The sequence below is a fragment of the Parasteatoda tepidariorum genome, chromosome 11, assembly GCF_982258835.1.
Source record: "Parasteatoda tepidariorum strain Cologne lab strain chromosome 11, Ptep-v5.0, whole genome shotgun sequence".
Classification (NCBI taxonomy): Eukaryota; Metazoa; Arthropoda; class Arachnida; order Araneae; family Theridiidae; genus Parasteatoda; species Parasteatoda tepidariorum.
Genome location: NC_141765.1, coordinates 96745644 through 96768986, shown reverse-complemented (window position 1 = coordinate 96768986; position 23343 = coordinate 96745644). Strand labels below are relative to the sequence as shown.

Genomic DNA, 23343 nt, shown 5'->3' with positions numbered 1-23343 from the left:
CTCATAAAAATGTCTGTTTCAAAGTATAACTGTCAATTTTAACTTAGAAAGGTAATGAAAGGTTTTATAAATAGTGTTTACATTTTTATTTAAAAAAAGTATTGCTTAAAAGAAAAATCAATTTTAAATAAGATAAGAATTTCAGATAAGTTAACTCTTAAAAAATTTTAGATTATAAATTTTAAATTTTTTTAAAAATTTTTATAAATTCCTAGATAAACAAATGCAGCTTGCTTTATTTTCCTCTTTAATTGTTAAATATCTAAAAGAAAAAAGTTTAATTAAAAACACTTCACAAATTTTATTTAAGGAAAATACTGCATTATAAAATTCTACTTAGAGTATCTATTAAAATTGAGTAGAGAGAGTAGTATTAGTCCTTTATTCAATTAAAATTTCAGACTACAGCTGAAATCTGAAGAATAGAGAAATAAGAAAAAGTATGATAATAGAGAGATAAATAAAACTAAAAGTTTCTATGATTTCCTTTAAGAATAAACCTTGTCTAATATATATGTATATAGTAACAATTAGTGCTACAGGGAGATTTATTTTACACTAATGGTAGTAATCCATTAATAAAAGATAATATATGTTATTTAGTCAAATAAATTTATTCCAGTAATTTTCTAAGGTCTTTCTGATCTTCTTTTTTATAGAATGGGCATTTCTTTCAAATCTTTCTTTTAATAATTCATGAGAACAAGCTGAAGTTTTAACCTTCTGCTCAATATTTTCTGTTGCACAATTATCTTTTTGAACCTATTCCATTGAATAAAATTTAGTTTAGGATTCCTATGGGACAAGCCTTAAAAGTAATTCTGCTTTAACTATGCATAAGTGCTGGTCCTTAATTAATATGCTATTGCTGTTTCATTTAAATAACATTTAAGAAAAAGCTATGTGCAGTGCATACAAAATAAATGAAATACCCTGAATATCTTATCTAATGATCATATTTTTATCACTAGAACCAAATCCTAATAGTTCGAGGGGATGATCTCAATAATGCTAATTAGTTAGTGCAGATGACAATTTAAGTTATGAAATCAGACACTAATACAAAAATGTACCTCCTGTGAATAAAAACACTCTTTTTTTCAATTGATTTGGATTCTGATCTTCAGAATATTCACACAATCTAGAAAAGCCACAATCTAGAAAATATGGTCCCAATAGTTTTGGCATGCAAACAGTCCAAAGTTTGGGGCTTGGTCCAAGTCAGGAGAGCGGTCCAATGTTAATTCTGCTTTTGGTGCATTTCGCCATATCTCAAGAATTTTTTTAAGCGATTTGAAAGATTTTTGCACACACTAATAAATTTGTTTATCCAAAGATAACTTCAGGCAAAAAATAATTTTTAATAATTTTTTTTGTCTTCTTTCATTATTTTATTTAATAAGAGTCGACAAACAAGAGAGTGTAAGGTATATAAGATACAGAAATTTAAGATAAACATTGTAAGATATACATTGTAAGATATATAGGATATACAAATTTTTACATCATTTACAAAAATGTAATTCATGATAAAATACAAAATTTGAATGAAATTGGTCAAATATAGAAATTCAAATAAAAGACTTCTTTAAAATTCTATTTCTCAGGAACTATTTAACTAATTTTGTTCAAAGTTTGTATGTTTCTACATACAGTCTCTAAAGAGATAAAGATTTTATACCGTACAATTCAAATGTCCATCTTCAACTTAAAGAAGCTTTGCTGTGGAATAAATTTGAATGAATCAAACCAGGTAAAATTTTTTACATTTGTCATTCCCTCATGTCATTTTTTAGAGTAAAATAAAATACAACCTTATCGAGAAAGTGGATAATTATATGTTGCTTTCTTGTATGAATATAATTGTATGTGATTGACTTCAGAAATTAATTAGGCCTAACTGTTATTTTTAAATTTTATTGAATTCGTCATTCCCTCACAAGTGTATAAAGTGAGGGAATGATTCAAGATGAGTATATTATCAAATCTTTTTTTGTTCAATCGTGCCAGCCAATTTTATTTCCCAAACCTGTAAAAACTATTAAATATATGAGACTAAATTATAATAAATATTAGATATACTTAGTATGTTATCATTTTCAAACTTTAGGTAGATGTAACTTAGATAAAAACATGTATTAAAATAAAATATCATTCCCTCACTTTTTAAATAGTGAAAATATTTAATTTACTTATTAATTAATTTGAAAAATAAATTAATAAATTAATTTATTAAATTAATTAATTTGTTTATTAAATTAATTAATTAATTATTAATTATTATAAATTAATTAATTATAAATTAATTAATTATAAATTAATTAATTATAAATTAATTAATTATAAATTAAGTATTTAAAAAATTAATTAATCTAAATATTAAGTATAATTTATAGGATATATACTTTCTTTATAATGTCATTACATATTTCTATTAATATAAAAAGTTTCAGAGCATTTTATTCACTTTACTTTCTTGGGATTTTATGAACTGAAAAAAGACAGTTTTCGTGAGAATGACCCATATAAATTATTGTATTTCATCAGGTTACTATTTCATAATATTTAACTCATATTGTAAATTTCAAAGCGTAATTAAAATAAGCTGTACCTCCAGTAATGGCTGGCTTTAGTTGTTGAAACAAGTTTTTAAACTAGATGCAAAAAGATAAGTGTAATGCCAAAATCATAATATTAAACTATAATCACCTAAGCAAAAAAATTACATGATTTTTCCTTCAAATACCATATTATAGGTTTTCTTTAAAAAAAAATTAACTAAAAACAACATTGTACAATCTATGTACAATATATTTAAACAATAGTAATCTTAATTAGTAAATCATATTATATATATATATATATATATATATACACTGGTGGACAAAATTAAGAGATGGAAAGCATTTTCGCACATTCATTCGCACATGCAAGATACCCGCACACTTCTCCATGCGCTTGACAATGGTTCCGTGAATGCCCAGAGGTACAGGCAGGAGGTCCTAGAGCCCTATGTGCGACTTTTCAGGGGCGCTGTTGGCCCTGAGTTCATTTTAATGAACGACAATGCGCGACCACATAGGGCTCTCATGGTTGATGAGTATCTGGAAAGCGAGGATATTCAACGAATGGATTGACCAGCCAAATCCCCTGACCTGAATCCTAATGAACATGAGTGCTCCTTACACTATTGTATTAATATATTTTGCTTTGGCTATATTGATACAATATCAGAAAGCACTCTTTTTCGCGGATATAATTGTGTGGGCTGATGAAAAGATTATATCTTTTATTTTCCGGTTTTTTTAAAAAATTTCATCCTTTTTTTTTAAAAAAAAACAGTTGTTTGCTATTTTTTTCATTATTATTCCCCCCCCTTTTTTTCATATGTCTATAATTTTCCTTTGTTTTATCTTCATTTTGAACTTTTGAATATATATATATATATATATATAGATAGATAGATAAAATACAAAAATTATAAATACTTTTGTATTAATAAAAGCATTAAAACTCTTTTCATAAAATGTCTTTAGTAGAGAATAGGTGTAGAGATATTCTATTTTGGGACTTCAAGGCTGAAAACATACCAATGAATAATAATTAGATTTATATCTCAAAGGAGTTATTTTTAGAATCTTTCCCTCTTTCACTTCCATATTAGGAAGCAATTAAAGGATTTTCCTTAATGCCGAGGGTTACAAGGTAAACTAAGACTGCAATACTTTTTACCACCTTGACCTTTTTACCACATTTTTTGTTAGTATATAATGCAAGAGCAATGGTTTTTGAATGACCCTTGCTGTATGATGTGTTCCATGTAAGATCTGCCGCAACTATCCGGAGTTTTGTCCACCCCCCTCCCTTGTGGAGAGTGGATGTGAAATGTTATAGCCACCAGCCTACCCATAAATAAAACTAATGAAGGAATAATTGGTTCACGACTGAATTATTTGAGCTAAACATAACCTATGATAACAGGGATGTAGCCCTGTTATTACATATATATATATATATATATATATTGATTGCCAGCTTAGTGAAAAGTATTGCAGAGTAAGAATTAAATCTAGCAAAGAATTTGAATAAGTTGCAACAAAAAATATTTGCACAAACCTATAATCTAATTTGATTTTATTTAAAAGAATAAAACAACCATTTTGCAAAGGAATGTTTGACTAGAATAATTATTACAATGTTTGCTGTTAGATTTATTACAATGATAATACACGTATACTTATTTCAAACCTCATTAGCTACTTATGGCAACATTGAATTCTAAGAATGTTTATTTTCCACATTGGTTATAAGATCTTTCCATGTTTTGAAAAAGAAGCAATTTTTCATGACTTTATCAAAAATAAATATTTCTGGCAATTCTAGATCTTTCTTGATCAGTGATAATTTTGTTTTAGTAATAAGTAAGATATAATAAGGCATACTACTAGTCAAATAAAGTGAGCCACATATAAAAAAGTTATAGTTTATAAAATACAAATATTAATGAAAACTACTATACTTGAAGACATTCAATTGAAATTGGGTATTCAGCTTCTACCCATTTTGGACGCACATGTTGACACAAAAAAGATTTTGGTATCTTTCTTGCTTCATACATATACTAAGAAATATCAGCTAAAACATCTAAAGTGTGATGTGGAACCTAAAAATATTTTGAAGCAATATTTTTATAAAAATAAACATGCAATTGATTTTAACAAACAGCAAAAATAAAAGAATTAACATGTCAGCAATTGATTACTATAGACACTTACTGTAACAGCAGTGTCTTGTAGAACACTGTTACTTGATAATGTTGAACGACTAGCTTCAATAGCTAATTCATAGATTAATTCTAACTGCTGTCTCCTTTGTTTTATCTAAACTTTGATTTTGTAAGATCTCTCCAGTCTCCATTAGGAACATGGCATGACATTTAGGATTATTCATCTGTCTTCCAACAAGCTGCAAAGATTTAAAAATCACATAAAAGTCATAGAGTTGTATGTAGATTATCTGAACCACTTTCAGCTGAATACTTCAAATAACCGGCACATAAATTTTTTTTTTTCATTTATGGAAGCACTCCACCTTTTAGAATAACAAGATTTAATATTGAATCACGCACCAGACTTTTACCCCATTTTTTTTTCTTTTAACAAATCCCAGACAATGATGTTCCCAGTAGTATTCTAACCGAGTATGTAATGAAAGTAATTAGCAAAGCACTACATTCCATATAGAATGTAGCAGTAAAACCCCTTTTTTCACATAAAATTCTATTTCATTCATTTATTAGTATAAACCCTTACACTTTAACATAGGTATCAAACTCTCTAAATCACATTAAGAAATTTTACAGCTGAATCATTGGTTAATGAATGAAGGCGTTACAAATTAATATTTTACTATTAAAGTAGGCTGCTTTGATTTTGAATATAAAAATCATTACCGTTAAAAAATTCTTGATTTTCAGAATTTATTAATAAATGTAGATTATTAAAATGATGTACCCATATAATTTGAATGTTTCAACTATCTGACAGCTATATGCAATAAAGAAATATATATATCAAACATTTGCTAAAGGGTTCTTTTGAACCAATAATTTTGTAATTGTAACCGCTATCTATCAGGGTTTTTTTTCATTGAAACAAAGTGATTTTTTCATCATTACTGTCAGCAAGTTTGGCTATTTTTAAAAATTATTCCTTTTTGTTTATGATTTAAAACACTTAGTGTAAACTTCCAACAAAACGATTAATTTTTAAACACTACTCCAGGTTCTAAAAAGTCTCTAAATACTTTTTTTTTTAAATATTTAAAAGTTACATTGACTGAGCTAGGTAAAAATAAATAAATACAAAAAATTTTTGGTATAAATTGAAATAACAAAACTTTCAGATTTTTCAGCATATCTAATTAATAAGCGCATGCTTTATCATTTTCATTAGAAAATGAAAATGAGTAAATATTTTTTGAAGGAAAAAGGCTAATGAGCTAAAATCACAAAAGATAGAGGGGAAAAATACCACACCTTCAGCAAGGATCTTCCAAACTGTCTAAAACTTTTCACAGACTCAAGTCAAAAAATAAATAACCTGCCAAAATATAACATAACCAGATTAAAATTGTGAATGTTGACTACAGATTAACTTAATTTTATAACAGTTTTAATTTGTTAAAAGAGAACGTTGAAGTAAAGATAAAAAAAAAGCATTTTTTAAACTACAGAAAATGTTAAATAATTTATTTTTTCACTATTTTTTATGCCTTATATTTTATTTTATTCAGTTCTCACATCTACCATGATTATGGAATGAAATGTAACTGCGATTTATTGTGCTCTTTAAAGCTACAACTTTAATTATCAGTGATTCAAACCACTTAATCAACGTTTTTCAGAAATAATCATGAATATTTTTAGTAGTTTTATAATAAATATACATTTTGACAAATCTAATACCTTTTTTAAAATATTGCTTAATGATATACACTAGAAAAAAAATATAAAAAATAAGAGTCTTAAATTTTCCTTTTGTATTTAAAATAATTAAAAAAGAAGATTCAGTTACCAGAACAATCATTCAACTACTCAAATGACAAAGTTAGGAAAAAGTACAAATAAGCAATATTTCTTTGAATTGATAAAGTATAGATATTCTCATTGATATGAGCCGAAACTTTTGACAGCACTTTCATTTGTTACATAATGAATGGTTATTTTTACATATATTTAGAAATCAATAATATACAACAACTAATAAATACACCATCTCAATAATGTGAAATGTTATTTTCTAAAACCAGCACAAACAAATTTTAAAAAATTAAAAATTCACAAAATAAAAATAATCACAACTCAAAATCCGCAAAATAAAACACTTAAAATAGTTTGATAAATAGTTTAGTAACCTAGAATTAATAGTTTGAAGTAACCTGTGAATTCTTTCAGTCATAGGAAAGAATCGCAATAAGAATAAATGTGCATGCCTGGCTCATTAATGTTTTTTATTGTGATCTTTCAAAAGTGGATTAAAAGTGTTTCACATACTTTTTTAAAATTAAGATTTTTTTAATTAGAAGGAATAGAAAAACCATATTTTTTTTTTCATTTTAAAATCGTACAGTATCAGTAAAAAAAATTACTGGAGAGATAAAAATTAGTTCATAGTAAGAGGTAAAATTACTTTATGGAGAATCCATGGTAATTGGTCCATTCTATGTAAAAAATGTAGAGGAAAACAATCACATATTTAAAGTCATATCGAAAGAGATTGTGGAACACTTACAGAGCATCCACATAACATCTAATGTGTGGAACAGTTGATTGCATATGACAGCTTAGTCCAATAATATTAATAGTTTGGAATTAATAATTCTTTTGAACTCACTGAGAATTTCCTTTTAACAAGAGCAGCAATTAATAATACCCTTCCCCACGAATTATTAGATATAATATTGAGCTAATGAAAATTTTAAAGTTTTAAAATTCAGTTAACTTTTCATAAATTCTTTTTAATAATATGTAAAACATTTCTGGTTAGCTAAATTCTGATATTGCTGTCTTTCATTATAAATAAACAATATGGATTTTTTAATGTTCTGACTGATATTTTATACGAAAATAAATTTTGAAAAAATATAATTATACATGATTATACTTTCAGTTATACATGAGTTTTCTAATTTGATAATTATAGATAGTCGGGCTGTCATTTTACTTCGCAAAGTTTCAAAAATTTAATACAATTAATTATGTAATGCTTTTTTTCATTTTTTTCCCAGTTGAATGCAACTAAATTTTATCTTTCAAAACTACATTTTAAAATTCAACTTTATTTTTTTAAATAGTTTAAAGGTTTTCAATTTATTATTATTATTTGCTTTGAGTACAAGGTCTAAAATTTTCCTCAGCTTTTTTGAAGAATTAGCCACTATTTCAAGAATTCATCTCGTGATTAAATGTCCAAATTATGTATTTTACACTTTTATAATTTTTTTACATATTTTAAGTGTCAAAAATATGTAGCAATAGGAAATCAAGCAAACTATTAGTTTAAACTCACAATGTTTAAAAACATTAGATAATCAAAGTTAAAAACAAGCAATAATATAAATTTACTTAAAAAAATATATAAATATAATTAAAAGAAAATTAAATAAAGTTGTGTGTTTACAGAGCAGCACTTCATCCGGGGACACACTGTCTGTAAACACACAGGAGCCTTTCTGTTGTTAGTGGCAAAGCCAAAACTAAAAGTGCCCCGAGGCCCCTAATGAAAATTCAAGCATAAAGAATAATAATAATAATAATTACCACTGAATTTCTGATTCCAGTAAATTAATTTTTTGCCAACAAAAAAATATATTATCTATCTAATTGAATGTAAAACCTGCTCTTTAAAATATATTGGACAGACAAGCACTGAAATTAATAAAAGAATAAATAGTCATCGTTCAGTTATTAAAAACTTTCAAAAAAATAATAATTCTGATATCGAAATTATTCACTTCCAAAAACATTCTTTTAAAGACATTAATATACTTATTCTTAAACATATTGATGATTTGAATTTAAGATTAGATAATGAGAATATTTTTATTTGTAAACTAAAAACTTTAAACCCTTACGGACTTAATGGTAAACTTAATGGAGAAGGCAGTCTTGATTTGGATTCTGTTTGCATTTACAATAAGCTGAATATTTTTAATGACAGGTTTGTTAAAAGTTCAAGAGGTTGCAGGGGTAAGCATAAGGACAAATCTCCTAAAAATAAATTATGTTACTTTTCAGAAATTTGTGTTCCTTGGATGTTAGTGAGACTAACATAAAAAGCTTCATCTTCAGTATTAAGAATTCAGTGTTAAAATGGTTTATTAAATTCCAAATGAAACTTGTCAAATTTTCAAATCCTGATTTAAAATTTATTGTTTCAGATCTTATTAAATTTAAACTTAATATCCACAACTTTGATACATTAAATGTTTCAGGATCTAATAAGGAATATTGTGTTGTTAATTTTCTTGATAAGGTTTTTGAAAAAGGTTAATTACCTATGGTTGTTAATGGTCTTGATGACATTTTTCCTATTAAGGACAAGATTAGTGCTTCGATTTGTTTTAAATATAGCAAAACGTTGAAGAATATTATATGTAACTACAATTTTTTCTGTCAAAATTTAATGGAACTTGAGGATATTTGTTTGTGTGAACAATTGCATTATAAAGATTTTGTTGATAAAGATCACGGACACATTGTAACGGGTAACCTTGACCTGGTTACTGATAAAAATTTAAGATTGCTTATGGGGCTTGGTACAAAATTTAGACCAAGAAGAAATTATAATTTGCCTTTTATCATTTCCTCAATTAGTAAAGATTTAGACGGCTTCATTGCAAAGTGTTCTAGGAAATATAATTAGCCCATAGAAGGTTTTTTCGAATGGAAATATAAAATTTTATATAATTTTAAATTGAACTTTTTAAATAACAACACAAAATACCAGGGTTTTTATTTAAATTCTAATATTGTTAAATCTATAGAAGAATTGAAAGGGAAATTTATTATTTGTGTGGTTGATAAAGCTTCAAATAATTTTAGCTTTATGTGCAAAAAATTCTTTAGAAATATTATTGGTTTTGAATATGATAATAATGATACTTTCCTTAAGATTAACAGCTCTAAGAAAGAAATTGAAAATAGAATTTTGGCTTTTTATAAAAAAATTGGAACAAAACCAAATAGTTTTAATTTCCCATACTTATTTCCGACCATTAAATTTCATAAAACACCTGTTAAATTTAGATTTGTTACATGCTGCACAGGGTGTTATAATTCTGTTTTTGGTAAACGATTTCTTAAATACTTAAACATTATTTTAAACAAAATTATTTCTAATGATAAACATTTTATCATTAATAACAACCAAGAAGTTATTAAATATTTAAACAACACACGTGTTAATACAATTCTTACCTGTGATTTTGAAAATCTTTTTACCAGTATTCCTCACAATAATTTAAAAAATATTTGTATTGAAATTTTTGAACATTATTTGATTAATGAAGGTATTGACAGGGAAGACTGGATTAATTTATGCAATGTCAACATTTTTGAAAATTATCTTTTTAACGGTATTAGTTTTTACAGGCAAATTAAAGGTATTTCTATGGGTAATAGTTATTCAAGTGCATTCGCTAATATTTTCCTTCACTTTTATGAGAATAAATTTTTACAGAATAATTTTTTAAAAGGTTTTAGGTTTATTGATGATTTAATCATCTTCGATTGTTGTAATTTTGACTTGATTAATAATATTTATCCTGAAGAACTGAGTTTAATTAAAACTAATTCACAAGACTCTCGTGCTTTTTTTCTAGATCTTGATATAAATATTTCTAATAACAATAATCTCATTGGGGTTTATGATAAAAGGAAGGATTTCAATTTTAATGTTATTAACCTTACGCATTTTTATTCCAACCTTTACTATAAAATTTTTAAGAATATTGTATTTGGTCAAATAATGAGATTCAAATTCATTTGTAATAACCGTATAGATTTTTTGACGGCTATTGAGGCATTAAAGAAAAGTTTAAAGAAAAATAAATTTCCTTTCAACTTTAATAATTTTGATGTTTTGATTAAAGACATTTTTTCATTGAAACAAAGTGATTTTTTCATCATTACTGTCAGCAAGTTTGGCTATTTTTAAAAATTATTCCTTTTTGTTTATGATTTAAAACACTTAGTGTAAACTTCCAACAAAACGATTAATTTTTAAACACTACTCCAGGTTCTAAAAAGTCTCTAAATACTTTTTTTTTTAAATATTTAAAAGTTACATTGACTGAGCTAGGTAAAAATAAATAAATACAAAAAATTTTTGGTATAAATTGAAATAACAAAACTTTCAGATTTTTCAGCATATCTAATTAATAAGCGCATGCTTTATCATTTTCATTAGAAAATGAAAATGAGTAAATATTTTTTGAAGGAAAAAGGCTAATGAGCTAAAATCACAAAAGATAGAGGGGAAAAATACCACACCTTCAGCAAGGATCTTCCAAACTGTCTAAAACTTTTCACAGACTCAAGTCAAAAAATAAATAACCTGCCAAAATATAACATAACCAGATTAAAATTGTGAATGTTGACTACAGATTAACTTAATTTTATAACAGTTTTAATTTGTTAAAAGAGAACGTTGAAGTAAAGATAAAAGAAAAGCATTTTTTAAACTACAGAAAATGTTAAATAATTTATTTTTTCACTATTTTTTATGCCTTATATTTTATTTTATTCAGTTCTCACATCTACCATGATTATGGAATGAAATGTAACTGCGATTTATTGTGCTCTTTAAAGCTACAACTTTAATTATCAGTGATCCTGAAGAACTGAGTTTAATTAAAACTAATTCACAAGACTCTCGTGCTTTTTTTCTAGATCTTGATATAAATATTTCTAATAACAATAATCTCATTGGGGTTTATGATAAAAGGAAGGATTTCAATTTTAATGTTATTAACCTTACGCATTTTTATTCCAACATTTACTATAAAATTTTTAAGAATATTGTATTTGGTCAAATAATGAGATTCAAATTCATTTGTAATAACCGTATAGATTTTTTGACGGCTATTGAGGCATTAAAGAAAAGTTTAAAGAAAAATAAATTTCCTTTCAACTTTAATAATTTTGATGTTTTGATTAAAGACATTTTATACAAATTCTATTAAATTGGCCGATATTGAAGCCCGTCTAAGCAGGCCTAGACGGTGAACAATTTGATTTTCATCTTGAAATTTTTGGAATTTGTTTTCATTTACAAAATTTATTGGGAATATGTTTTCTTTTTCAAAATTGTTGGGATTTTTTAGATAGATGGCGGCACTTGGATTCTATTGCTCATTAATTTTTTTTTTATCTAGGTGTCAGCACAATATAAATTTTGAGCTGATTTGGAATTTATAAGGAAATTCTTCTTCACTTTTACTAACTGTAACTGTTTTTATGTGCTTTGGGGGCGGTTTTTTTGATGTCTTTTAAATGTTTTGTATATCTGTTTCAGTAAAGGTGATTTTATTACAAAGTTTTTCATGAATGTTATTATGGTAGATATTTATTTAATGTGGTAATTATTATTATTATTATTCTTTATGCTTGAATTTTCATTAGGGGCCTCGGGGCACTGTTAGTTTTGGCTTTGCCACTAACAACAGGAAGGCTCCTGTGTGTTTACAGACAGTGTGTCCCCTGATGAAGTGCTGCTCTGTAAACACACAACTTTATTTAATTTTCTTTTAATTATATTTATATATTTTTTTAAGTAAATTTATATTATTACTTGTTTTTAAGATTTGAATTTGGTTTTAGCTGCCTTGTGCGCTGTTCCAATTTGAATTTGAATTAATGTAGTTATGTTTATTTTGGTTACCTCCTGTTTTATTTATTTCAATTAAGATTTGAATTTATGTTTGGATAATCAAAGTTACTAATATTACCATTCATCCAACCATGAATTAGAGAAGTTAAGGCAACTTTGCTCTTTTTATCTTTGTATTTTTAAGGAATTATTAGCATACATAGATTCCTCAACAGGTAGAAACATTTTTGGTGCAACTTTCATCCACATATTTTTTTTTCACTTTTATTACAGAGAAGGTAATAGATCCCAAAAATACACTGGAATTATGTGCAGAACATAAAGCTTGTAATAATTGATAGACTACAAATAAAGGTTGATCAGTTGATCCACCAAGTATGTGAGGACTGAAATGTCATTCAAAGAACAGTTGATTTGTTCACATAACAGAAGAGAACAATTAGCACTACACAAAAGGTTTGCAAAAGGTTAGTGTCTCTGCAACAAATTTATTTTGTATTACTTTTTTTCAACCTTTTCTTATACATTTATACAACTGTAGTTATGAATACATTATAAAAATAAATTTCATCACACAGTTAAAATAAACTGTAATGACAGTTAATATCTGTGATATATTGGTGATGTGAACCTTTGAAATATCAAGATTGTGATGAAATGAAAAAGTCATTACTACAAAAAGAAAACAAAAAAAAATATTACATTAGTTTTAAGTAAGTAAGAGTCATCACGTATACACGCGATTTAATTGCAATGCATAAATATATTCTTCTTCAAGACACATAAGAAGGGCTCATATACAAATAGTAAAATACTAGAGTTTAAAAATTGAATTTAGTAAACACTTTGTAGATAAAACACTAAAAAATGAACTATCAGTTTACTTAAAATTAAGATACATTACAGCTCAACAGTTTGGGAACAAAATTACATTTTCAAAAGATTAGTAATTTGTATTCAAGATAATATTTGAAGTGTAAGAATAATTTTTTAACAATTTATTGGGAAATTTTTGGATTTATTATCAGAGATTGCCAAATGCATGGCTTAAAGAAGGCACCATAAACAAAGAAGGTTGTCAACATGTGCTTATTTACCACATAAATAATTATATGTACATAGAAAATCTAAATAGATATATTTCATATACTTTTCAATAGGATTTTTGGATTTCTTTTTATAAAAAAAAAGTTGCAGCTGTTAAAGAAAATACTGCTTAGTATATTTATGTCTCTGTTACTTTTTCTCCTCAACACTCTCGTGTCAACTTCAAGAGAAATACAATAATTTCTGTTTAACCGTTTGAAACATGTAAACCCAAGTCTCTTTCTTAAGTTCCTTTTAAAAAAAAAGTTAATGATCAACATTTAATTACTCAAATGCCTCTAAAAATAAGTGGTTTCAACTAAATATCAATATACTACACACTTGGACATAAGAAAGGGTTTTTTGCATTTGTTTTTACCAAATTTTTTTTTATGCATCATCACAGAATTTATATTTATTATATCTAATTTCTAACAGTTCCTGTCAAAGTGAATCAATCCCTTCAATATTTGTGATGGAAGGATTTTTTCATCAAACCTACAATTTACAAAATATCTACAAATAATTTTTTCATGTCTAATTAATTGAAGAATGTTGAAGTGGCTACTGAATCTGACCCTCTATGATAATTCATTAACTATTATCTATGATATAACTAATAACTATTATCTATGATAATTCAAGAACTTTAAGAAATTCTACTTTCAATAGAATAGAAGGAAGTAGTTTAAGATCTTGACTAATCAACAGTTAGTTAACAATAAATTGCAGCCTCTTTGATGTAAGATAAAAAGATGTCCCTATCAGTAGACACTTGACTTCTTATCTATTAGTAATAAGCCAATTACATCCTACCATAACTTATTTTAATTATATTTGAAAGCATTTTAACCCATCATTTTATGTAAATTTATAACACTGATTTCAATACCTATGAATGAAACAATTATTTTGTACATTATGCATCATATTTGAATCAATTCTCTTGAATTTGAAAATGTTCATCTAGTGTCCAACAGATGGCCTTCGGGTCTCAATAAGGAATTACAGAGAGTGTGTAAAATCCGTTTCCATAACCTGAAAGACAGACTGACTGTTTCTGCTATTTAGAAATTGTGTTCAAAAGTCCAGCCTTTTAGCTGTAAAGGCAGCATGCATTTTAAATGCGATAAATATGGGTTGCACAAAGAATAAGAGCTAAATTGAATTCAACAGAACATGTTCAGCATACTCATGATGTTGTAAATGTGCAATATACCTACTATACATTTTTTATTAAATAATAATAAAGATTTTCAGCAAATATTCTTTATTTTAAAGCCTATAATCAAAATTTCAAATAAGAAATTTTCATGAGAAAATTCATAAAATGAATGGTTAAGGAGTTTTTGCTAAAACTTAAATGTTTTTAAATCTCAACAAATCTTTTCACTAGAGTTAAGGTCATTTCAAAAGTGGTCCATGAAAAACATATTTCATAATTAAGCTATAAATAACATGAATGGTGAACCTTTTTCTTTAATCAGTGTGTCAATGAAACTATGATTTTGGTTTGGTTTGTTATTTTTAAGTGCACCACATATTGTACTTCGTTTTAAAACTCATTTTAAACCCTTGCTGTGATTTTAAGCTATCGAATTATGTTTTATTACTGCATTTGCTGGTTAGAGATTAACTTGTATCAGGTATAAGTTGAATAAAAAGTTTTTGAAAATATTTCAATTTAATATTAAGATTTTTAAACAGTACTGAAGAAGGCACTCACTGTTGTAAGCGAACAAAATGCTAAGTTAATGTTAAAAGTTTTTAATTTTTTATAGCATGGAAAATTAAATGCATCAATGCAACTTAAAATATTATTTTAATCTGCCTTTATTTTTTATTTTCTAAAAAAAAATCTTTTTCAATTTTAGATGCCTTCTTAATGCACTTATTACGTTTCAAAATGCATTTATATTACATTATAAACAAATATATAATATCACATTAAAAACAAGTATTAAAATATTCAATTTTCCAAGGATTAAAATACCTGATTTTTGAGTTCAATTTTTCAAATCAGTACTTTCAAATTCTTCTAATACTTCACCAAGATTGTGTATTTGATCACCTATATAAAATTTTCTTAAAATTCTATCAATTTCCTTTCCCAAATATCAAACCCTTCAAAAAAGTGACATTTTATGATCATTCATCATAGCAAAGTGAGATCTTAAAGCAAAACTGTTATGTTTTCTAAGATTTTCAAAATGGAGAAAATAGCATGGATAATATTTCATCTGAAATTTGTAATAAATCCAAACAGATCTTAAAAATATTTTTCTGCCTTTGGAAGATAAATCGGCGTAACTCATTGTCAATTCTATTCCAACTGTCTTTTAAGCAAAAAGAAATATTTAAAGTTCTTTGTTTCAATTCCTTTCATATATATCAAGGATATAGAATATATATCAAATTTGCACTTGAAGGATCTTACGATTTCAAACTTTATATTTTCAATTTAAACTTTCCTTTGCAATTCCTAAGTTAAATCAGTTGATGGTGCTGCAAATGTAAAAAAACGTGAAATTACACGGTTAAATTGAATCCATAAATTAAGTAAATTCTTTTTTTGGTATGAAAAATTTCATTTCATCTAAAAGTTCCTCAAATTTGAGAAGAATTTGTCTGCAACATAAAAAGTTTGTCCTATTGAGATTCTATTTCCTGTCACAACTCAGAGAACTTGCGATTTTTTAAAGCCCATCAAGAAATAAACTTTAAGAATTCTAGTTAAAACAGACAAAAGATCATAAAATAAATGCATATTAACTTTTGCACACAATGGTGCCAATGCTCACACTCATTTCTGAATCTACCTTTGCTGTTGTCAGTCTTAAATGTTTTTTTTTTTAAATGTTTTGCAGTAAATGTAAGCAAATAAAGTAATTTATAGTACACTTGTTGCGTGCAACCATTACATCTGTACGCCTAGTGGCACGAGTGTCGTAGCTTTGCCATCTTTGTTTTATAGTGACCAGATTATAATGCTATCAGAATGACAAAGGTAGTCATCATAAAAATACATAAGTGATTTTGTGATGTAACTTTTCAATGACTATAACCTAATTTATAAATGTATCCACAAAATTTTTTGCACAACCTAAATAGAGAATTATAATTTTATGGAAAAGAATATACATGGCAGGGAGATATTATTAAATTACTCATTATAAAAGTTTATTAAAAAAGGGGTAATTAAAAAAATAATACATAAATTTAGTTCAATATCATAGTTTTTTATTCCCATACATAAGGAAGAGTGGGGAAAGATAGGTTAGTTATGATTCAAAGGGTGTTGGAGCTGAATTGCTCAACATAGAAACTGTCAGATATTCATTGTTTAGTGTTGTACAAGACAACGCTCCTGAAAAGTCACACATGTACAACTTTTGTTATAAACGATTTTTTTCTAGAAAAAGTCAAATCACCCGGGAATTTAGATGGAATGGGAAAATTTAGAAATAAGATAATTTCAATGAAAAAGTAGCAGATATTTCCATTTTATAAGGTAATTTAGGAAAATTATGCAAGCAATTTAGGGGAGAGTCATGTAGTTCCCCCCCCCACCCACTGTCAATTTCACATGTATAGAATATTTTTTCAAGTCAATGGGACAATGGACATTAATTGTTATACTAAAAAAAGATTATTTTCAAAGTTTCAAGTATTTATGCAGCTGTTAACATGGTAAACAATAGTTTTGAAAATATGTTGAATACAGTAGTCATGAAATTAAAAAAAAATTGGTTGAATGTTTTGATTAAATTTTATTTAAATACTGAAAAAATCATTTTTTCTATGCATACAGCATTGAAGTATGTAGTCTTAAGTTTAATTTGCACAAAGAAAGAAGTTTATACGTGAAAATTTGTTCGAGTAATTACAAATTTACAAAAAAATTGGATTTTGGGTAGCCCCGCTCACATGATTGTCGGGTATCACTGCCAAATTTTATTTCATCGATAAATGAACGGTTGCAAAGATTATTATTTTATTGCTTCAAATTTGAATGTTATATGCATTTTTAACAGCAAATATTGTTATTAAATGATAGAATTCACTAAAAGTATATAAATATGTAATAAATAAAATAATGTTGTGATAAAAATGATAAATGAGGTTTATCTATTGTCAATACATTGGTCATTTTTATTTACACCTGAAAAAACAGTCAAAAAACATAATTTTTGTAACTGCAGAGATGCCAACTGCTCCGGACATGCCCAAATAATTTATAAAACGGTAAATAACTACAAACAATATTTTGCAAAGATTTTACTGATTTTGCTTGCATTTTAAAAGGTATAGCATAACATAACTACTATAAAATGGTGAATTATATAAGCCTACGAATTGTTTAGAAATAGCGGTGGATAAAAATCTACTAAATTGATTTTATTAAACCAAGAATCACAATTAATAAACTACCACTTGAATATATTTATTCACTGTCCGGAGCAAGTTGGCATCTCTGTAACTGGGCAGGGCTACCCGACACATTTTGAAAAGAGCTGAAAAACCTGTTTTTTTTAATTTCTATTTTTTTAAGTTAAACTATTTTTTTTGGTTTATTCTTTTTGCATTGTTTAACCCTTTCGAGCCGATTGTCACATATATGTGCCAGCAAGAAACACGCTCACTTCCCGCCCGACACACCCATGTGTCAGAGAGTTTTCTCGTTCACCCCCGGCCGTCACTTATTTGTGCCAGCGTTTCGGAACGTTTTAAAAAATGAAATTTCTTCCAAAAGATGGCATTGTATGTCCATATGGTTTCAGAGACACGTAGATTTGACCTTCTACTCAAGATGAAAGTACATTCACAATTTCCTTACAAAAAATATAGCATTTTTTTAAAAGAAAATTGCAGGGAATTTTTTATATCAAAACATAAACTACAATTCTGCATAAAGAGTCTTCAAAAACTACACAAATTATGAAAATAAAGTTTTTGTGCTTGGAAGTAATAAACTTTGTTCTGGTACCCATGACATTCAAAAACAAAAGAACATTAAAGTTGACATAACTTATTTATACAGATGCATTGAATTAATCAACAACAATATGATAGGTGCATCTTTAAGACTAGTAAAGTGCAATTCAGAGCTTGCCTACTAAAAAAACAGAATTAATTTTGACACAATCAAAGTACCCACTTTCACCCCACTATCGAGTCTTACACCACTCTTCCTTTATAATATTTAAAATAATAAAGGAATTGATACCTTAGATAACTGGATTAGAATGAATAATTATGCTGCTTTCTTTTCTTCTTTCATTTAGTTAAAACATATTCTTCCAAATATCACACAGAGCTTCAGAATAAGTCTGTAAAAAATTCATTATTACAATTTAATAACAATCCAGTAAAAGAATAAATTAGCATAAAGACAAAGAAGAAAGCGCAAAAAGAACACTTTGAAAAAGCATTAATGTTGTGAACAGATTTTCCCATACAAAGGTGCAATATTAGTTGGTTTGAGAATATTGATGCAGTATCAAAAAAAGCATATTGGCATAAAAAAGCATCATTGCAACAAATACTATAAAACAAAGTTTAAATTAGAACATAATATTTTGTAAAGATATTCATAAATATTTTCTAGAAAGTTAGTTATAACTTCCTGTAGATATTATTGATGAACACACTTTAAAATTAACTTCTTTTATTATTATTTTTTTGATTAAAAATTGGCCTGCAATTTTTAACTTTGAACAAATTGGCATATTATTAACACAGTTATTAATTTAACAATTTAATGACTAAAAATATTAATCAACTTTAAAGTAAAAACAACAATCTGACTTTGTGTGAAGTCTTACGAAAAAAATTTTTTTTAAATGGCTTAGTGTAATGAGGTTAATTAAATAAATTGGCACAATCTTTAAATTAAATTCATTCAACTTTTTTTTGCACAACCCCCTGAAAATTACAATTAAACAAATCTATTGTTTAAAACAGACTGAATGATCAATTAAGCAATTTTAAAAACATTTTATGAAACGTTTTCTGAAAACACAGCCTTTTCAGGTTTGCCTTCACAGTCGAAAAATTTTCTTAAGTCTGTTTGATAAAGAAGAACAGAATAGCGTCTAGAGTTTTGTTACTGATAACTGAATATTTTCTCTCAGGTTGCATTGCTACGAGGAATGATCAATGCTATCTCCATAAACTTGGAAAACACACTGTAGGCATTATATTTACTGCTTCTAACTTCAGACTGTTTTGTATCAATCTTATCAAATGAATGAATGAAAAACCCTGAAATGTCTTAGCACACGACTGAGTTTTTAAAATATCAAGAAATTAACTCTTGTCACAATATCCTAAAACTGCTACAAACACAGACAATTTTTCAAATATGTGCATCTCAAAAATAAACAACTGAAATCACTTATATGCTTTGTAAAAAGTAGTTTTTTGGTTACGAAACATTAAAAGCAAAAAATTAAAAAAAAATGTTATTAAAAAAAAAACTTATTGACAAACTGAATAACCTCATATACCTACTACAAAATTGATAATAGAAAAGAAACAATGTTGGGAGTTGTAAGAAATGTGCGCATGGATCCACAGACTAATGCAATTAGATAAGGGGAGGGGGGGAAATGAGGTCCTAAGATTCGACACACAAAGAAGATTTAATACCCAAATCCTGAAAGTTATTATTCTGAGAAAATATCATGCAGTTTTTTAGGTAACTGCAAATAAGAAAAATATTTACAGAAAATGAATAAAAAACTGAATAACTTCAGATCTAATAATTTATTTTTCACACACTAATAAGGAGATGGCACTGTGTGTGGCGTAAAATCTTAATATCAAAAAAAAAATTAGCATTATAAATATCAAAATAACAAAAACTAAAAGCAAATTAACAAAATTAAAAAGTAAATTAATAAAATTAAAATTATGTACCTATAAGTTTTACAATTAAGTGCATGTTTCATAAGGATCAAAATAGAAAAATAAATTTAAGAAGAAGTTAAGAAAAATTCTATATCTAACTGATTCGAAAAGAACAGTTTTCCCTTACGTATGAGACAAATTAAAAGTGCAAAATTTGCGGCAAAAATGTATAATAAAAGAAAATTACAATACCTTTTTTTCATTTCATAATATTAAAGGGGGAAAAACTGATACAAACACAGTTATATATTAAAAATGAAATGACATAATAGATCACATTAAAAAATAACAAATAAGTACTAAAAGTTAAAAAAAAGTTTTGTGAAAAATATTTCAAAACTTTTAAAAAAATTTTTCTAAGTTTTTAGAATTCTTTATAAAAATATACTAATTTAAACACATAAAAAATTAATTTGAAATATTAAAAATATAGGTAAATAGATAAAGCAAAATAAACATTAATTTTAAAAATTATAAATATATTTATTGAAAAACGTGAAATAAATGTTTGTGTTGAAACTGAAAATAAACGCTGGCCCACCTAATATGGTGCCCCTGAAAGAGAGGCCAGTGACTGCCCTGTAAATGCCTGAATTGACGAAAATGTTAACACAGGTGGGCATTGGAGAAAGAAAGAAAAATTTTGTGTGCCACTGGCTGTGAACTATTTGTAGAGATGTATTGAATAAATATTGTGTTTCTTTGCATACTATATTAAAAAGAAAATATAAAAAGTATTTAGGATCTCTTTCTTTTCCGTCACAAAACAATTCATTTCAAAATACAAAAACTCAAGCCTGTATATGATGTTATAAGATATAAATAGATAAATCTCATTTCTGAACAGCAATAGTTTTGGTGCAGTCTAAGGAGTTCTAATAAACATAGCTGGTTTTTTAAAACTTCCTTTTTCTCACACCATTTTAAATTCATCGACATACTTCTTAAACAATAACTGTTTTGAAAATATCAAAAATTTTAAATTATTATATCTGCAAGCCTTTTATACAAAACTTGGAAGATTGTATAAAGAAGTCTATTGTGTTACTCCTTAAAATTGCTTACTTTTATTTTTTATGATCATCAGTAATGGTACAATTTTCAAAAAGGATTTTCAGCTTTTTCCTTTCTCTTTTTTTTTTGTTTTTTTTTTGAGAAAAGTATAAGCTGAAGTTATTTCAGCTCTCAGAAATACCTTGTTTACATAATATGATGTTTTTTCTTGGGAGAGTTGCTTAAAAAACGTGTTTGCAAACTTACTGCTGGTAATATATGTCTTTTACATATTTTAGGTAAGTAAAATGATTGAAACTTATTTTGAATTTATATGGTGGATTTGCCAATTTTTTTTAGAGATTAAATGCCCAAAAATCGCTAAGCTATTGCAGTTAAACAAATAAAATCATTAGTGGAAGTTTAATTCTCGGTCGAGACCATTTAAGTGTCAGGGTCAAATCTGTCAACCCCATAAAAAGGTGAAACATACCTCAATAACACACATCTTTTTAAACAATTTTTTTAAAAAATAAACAACCTATGTTTAATTTAAGTAGTATCATTAAAGAAGTATTATTGGCACATAAATTAGTCATATTTCACAAAAATAATAAACTTCAATTATTCATATCTGCAAACAAAACTAGGTTTTAATTTTAAAAAATCAAAAATTTGGCTCATACAACCAAAATCAATTACATAGCTGCTAGTAGTTACAAGGTGTGACAAAACTAATGGTTTCAACTGTTAAGGGTAAAAGAATTTACCAAAACATAAAGAACTTTCACCATACAATGTGTGGGCTCAAAAATCAAGGGGCAAACTGAAAGTGAGTCCTTCTGGAGAAAAATGGAAACATAGTAAAAAAAATTTATTCCCAATTATCAAGAAATTTTGGTTTTCTATTAGTTAGGAATATTTACAGAAAAAAACTTATTTTTTCCAAGACATTAAAAAAAATGAATAAAACCGAAACAAATTAAATTAAATGGGTGATACTAAAAACCAAATAGAAAATAGAATTGCTTAGCAATCCATTCGTACATAAACATATTTGACTTTAAACTATTTGCAATTTTTTATATAACAGAAAGTTAATTTTTTTTACAATTATCTTTTTAAATAACTATATTTGCATTATTAAAGTTTTATACAGAATTATAAAACCTACATAACATAGAATCAAAGAGGTTACTTGAGTATTAATACTTCACAGTATATCATTATAAAAATTACAAGTATGCAATTTGCGATTAAGATTTCAAAATGCGATTTGTAGTAGAAAATACAATTAACATGGCATACCACTAAACATTTAAATTAGTTCCATGACTAATTTAAACATTCAGTGGGTGGAAATAAAACTAACCAAGCATATAGCTTCATCAAAAGCATACATGTTCTTAATGCTCTTTAAAGATAATACATATGATTAATGTTCTTTAAAAGAATTCTTAAGATAAGGATTTCTTCAATGAGGTCCATTCTCTATAGTCTTTTAAAATTAGAACATTTTAATCTCATTTCTCGAAACTTATTTAAACAAACAGAAATTTAAATTTTCTGCCTAATTTTTATTCTGTTTGTTTTGATTACGACGTTTATGGCTTTCTATTTCTGTTACATGAGTTCTTTAATCTTAAAATAAATGATCAGTTTAGTTGTTTAATCTCAAAGGGCATTCCCACTGTTTATGATAAATTCGCGAATGGAGAGATGTGAAGCATAACCTGGGAAAATGATTATTTCTTGAGGGAAGGGCTAAAACAAAACACTAAGTGAACACTTGGTGAACACTAAGAAAGGAAGAGATTGATTGATTTGTTCATTTACATCGCACTAGAGCTGCACAATGGGCTTAAAAAAGGGACAGAAAATATCCATTAAGAGTTTTTCAGACATGCCATCGCAGTTTGGACCGTTTGCAGAAGGTGTCAGATAGTTTCCATTATGCTAG

General features: G+C 26.6%; 1 protein-coding gene across 10 annotated transcripts in view; it reads right to left on the bottom strand.

Moving 5' to 3' along the window:
• Positions 1-23012, bottom strand: part of LOC107440383 (uncharacterized) — a 106310-nt gene extending 83298 nt beyond the window's left edge. For 5 of the 10 annotated variants that reach the window (XM_087154583.1, XM_087154584.1, XM_087154585.1 and 2 more), the window contains exons 1-5: positions 22756-23012; positions 18706-18808; positions 6038-6101; positions 4776-4965; positions 4520-4663 (exon numbers count right to left, since the gene is read on the bottom strand). The gene's annotated coding sequence lies outside the window, so the exon portion shown is untranslated. The remainder of the gene's footprint in view (positions 1-4519; positions 4664-4775; positions 4966-6037; positions 6102-18705; positions 18809-22755) is intronic. The other 5 variants (XM_087154588.1, XM_087154590.1, XM_087154591.1 and 2 more) reach the window with 2 other exon arrangements.
• Between the last annotated feature and the right edge of the window lie 331 nt (positions 23013-23343).